Source organism: Apium graveolens, chromosome 5 (genome assembly GCF_009905375.1).
Source record: "Apium graveolens cultivar Ventura chromosome 5, ASM990537v1, whole genome shotgun sequence".
Classification (NCBI taxonomy): Eukaryota; Viridiplantae; Streptophyta; class Magnoliopsida; order Apiales; family Apiaceae; genus Apium; species Apium graveolens.
In genome coordinates, this window is record NC_133651.1 from 245,147,600 (window position 1) to 245,151,399 (window position 3,800).

Genomic DNA, 3,800 nt, shown 5'->3' on the forward strand with positions numbered 1-3,800 from the left:
TTGATCAAGTTGAGCTAGTAGGCTTCTTTTGGGATAATTTAAGTTTGTAAAAGATTGTAATAATGTTTAATACTCAGTTCTGAATTTGAATAGTTGGGATTTGAACGGTTTGTAATATAAGTAGATGTGTTTGGCTTGTGTGCATACTTTAACCTGTTGCGGTCCATGGTAGTTGTTAAGTAGGGTCACTGCATATTATTATTATCTTTATTATTTCTTATAAGCAGGTTATAAATAAGGTGTGTGTGTGGACCCCAAACTTCTGACCCGGGTTTGGAGGGCGTCACAATTATTTTTTAGTAATTTATTATATCTTTATTTTCTGCGATAAGATGTTAGATTAATAAATGTCCTTGGAATATGATATGTAATTTTATATCTCTAAGTACGTGACTTAGAAATGAGATTATGAGAATAGTATCGATATTCCTAAAGATCCCTAGTCGAGTATTATTATTAAGGGACAATAATAATGCATTAAGACTAGTGTGAATGTTGACTGATGATCACATCTCATTGATCATAGGTATAGTGATACTAAAGTCAAAACACAGGCACATGTATTATATACATGGTACTGGAAGACCCAATGTGAGATTCTACATGTCTGTTGTGTCATAAGTAATTCTCACAGTGATAATGATGTATTGGTCCTTAGACTTGAAATCATTATATTTCTATATGAGAATTAATATACTTTAGTTGCATTAAAAGTTACCTTTGACCGCGTGATGATTAAAGTGTATATTGGGTATATTATGAATCATATGAGAAATATGAATGATCTAGAAAGGATTTAACCCTCCTATTTTAGGAGTGATATTATTGGCCTCTTGTTTGAGTTAGACTATGAAATGCATGGCCATGCTCAAATATTGATTTGATGTTATAGTCTACTCATCGATCAAGGAAACCTGGATTAAATTATGAAGAGGATGACACATAACATGCCTCGAGTTTAATCTATAATATATGGTTAAAAGGATTATAGTATATTGTACATTATACACAAAAGGTTTAATCAATCACCAATTTAATTATTATTACTTGGGTAACAATGATGTATTACTAGATGCCGCTCATTGTTTATGATTTTAAATTAGATTTAAAATTGTTGCCAACGTAATAATAACCTAAAGGGTCGCACAAAGAATGATTGAAGGATTATTTAATTTAAATTCGGATTTAAATTAAATGTAAGTAATTCGAATTATTTGTTATTAATTAAGTGTGACTTAATTAAATAAATAAATAGGAAATTCGAATTTAATATTAAATCCGAAATTAAGTTATTGGATGATTAAGTGAGACTTAATAATACAATAATTAGAATTTCGAATTTAATAATAATAATAACTCTAAAATTAAGTTTAGGGTTGGAGGCCCAATAGCTCTTGCCTATATAATATCTTTTTCTAATAGAATTAGGGTTTATTTGATAAAACATAAACCCTAGAACTTGAAGAGAGATAGAGAGAGCAAGAAGGCGGCTTCAAGAACGTGCTAGTACACACCCATCCTCCGGGCAATCATTCGTGTGGATACCTTCAAGGCGTAGATCGTTCCAGCGACGGGCTACGTGGTGATCATTCAAGACCTTCATCTTTCCATTAACGTAAAGCTTCTTAAGGTAAACATACTGAATTACGAATTAAATATTATTTTTCGCATGGATCCTGCGGAGGGTTTCGATTTTTTAAGAATTAAATTTACATTTTCATTGCGTTTATGTGCTTAAAACACTTCAATGGCATCAGAGCTACTTGCGAAAAGTTTTTAATTCATTTATGTGTTTAACCATTTTTGATATATGAGCATGTACGAGATTCGCCATGATTTGATGTTAATATAATATGCTTGTATATGTATGGTTTTGAATATATGATATTCATGTGAGTTGTATAATCATAAGATGATTATGTAATCTGTATATATACTGATATATACATGATTTATCTTTGTTCCAATTATGAGAATCATATTAGATACGGATTCTGAATTGGTTGCTGCAGATTTGCTGAAATCTGGGTCTGGTGTCCGATTTACGCAAACGAATACCCGATTCCATAGGTAAACGAGTGTCTGAACAAAACTGATAGATTAATCTATCAACGACTCATCTGTAAGGCGTTTGACGTCGTCTACTGCCCGTAAACAGTGATTCTTGTTTTTCTGATTTGATTCTAATTTTTCTGATTTTTGTCATATTTTTTTTATGATTAGATCATGGATAATATGATATGTTAAGATCAGATTATGTGTTTTAACATGCTTTTATGTGTTGTATGAGTATGGTGGATGGTTATGGCCTTTCGACCTTAGTGTAATCCTTTTGGTTTTGGTTTTAAATACGACTTACATGTCGTCAATCTTTGTAATCATAAATCTCGAATATAACTCGAGTTATTCTTGTAAGTTCATTAGATTAGTTTTACTTTCAATCATGTAATGTAATTGAAGACTCAAGAAGGCTATCCAATGGAGGTGATTCAAAGAAGAAGACGAGGCATACAAGAAGTCTAAACAAAGAAGAAGACTTATGTAATAAGTAGTTGTATTTATTTCCATCACTACATTAGATTGACCTTGATCTTTATCATGAGCTTGATAAAGATCACATAGGATGGGGCCATAACCAAACACATTTACTTTATTGCACTTTACATATTGATGTATGAATGTATGTATAGAATAGTTAATGATGCATGCTTTAATTAGATTAATCATGCATGAATGTATGTATTGGATACATCACCCATGCCATGCCTAAACAAGATAAAATCTGTAACGACTCAAGATTTTAAAATTTACAAACGATTATGAGATTCTCGAGTTTATGAAACACGGAATGAAATACGAATCTTCTTTATTTCCGACATGGGGCGATTTTGTCAACAACGGGTTCATAGAACTTGTAAGACTGTGGGTTTTAAGCCAGACCGATGTGACTCCTCCATTACCTGGAAATCAAACCATTGATGAGTATTGATTTGAAGTATTTTATTCAAGGAAAAATTGGGAATCTCTTTATGATGGGATCATGATCGTTATAATACTAACAAAACCCTAATGTATATATTAAGTTATTTAGATGCCTTCCAATATGTCCAACGCGTTAACCCCTAGATCGATAAGGAGTGGGTTCGCCAGAGCGAAGTACTCCCATCTATCGTGGGATGGCGTGTTGAAGTATATGATACTTTTTAGACCTTTGGGTTTTAACTTAACTAAGTTACCATAATAGGATTGTGAACATAGAGGCATAGAGTTTGGTGAGAATTATTGGATAAATAAGAATAAATGTTGTTCCACTAAACTATCCAAGAATTATATAGTTGATATAATTGATAAATGTTGTCTACCTTATTGAATCATATTTTAGGAGTAAAGCCAAAGCTGAACTAAAACGTTGTGAAAATTTGGATCTTGGCTCACTAGAAAGTATATAGAAGATACTCTTTCTGAATTAATAGTTAGGACTATTAATTTGATAAAATAGTGGGAGATATATATTTTGAATATATATGAATAATCACTTGAAGATAATTTAATATTCATCTGTAAACTAATTTATCTTATGTATTTTAAACATTGTAGATATCAAATGACAATCAATTTAAACAACTTCTCTGTGCGATCAGTCATTGAGAAGGACAAGCTGACAGGAACAAACTTCCTTGACTGGCAGAGGAACTTGAGGATTGTCCTCAAATAAGAGCACAAACTCTATGTCATAGATATCCCTCGCCCTGCACCTCTCACTGGAGGAGCATCCCGTGCTCAACATAATGTTTATCAGA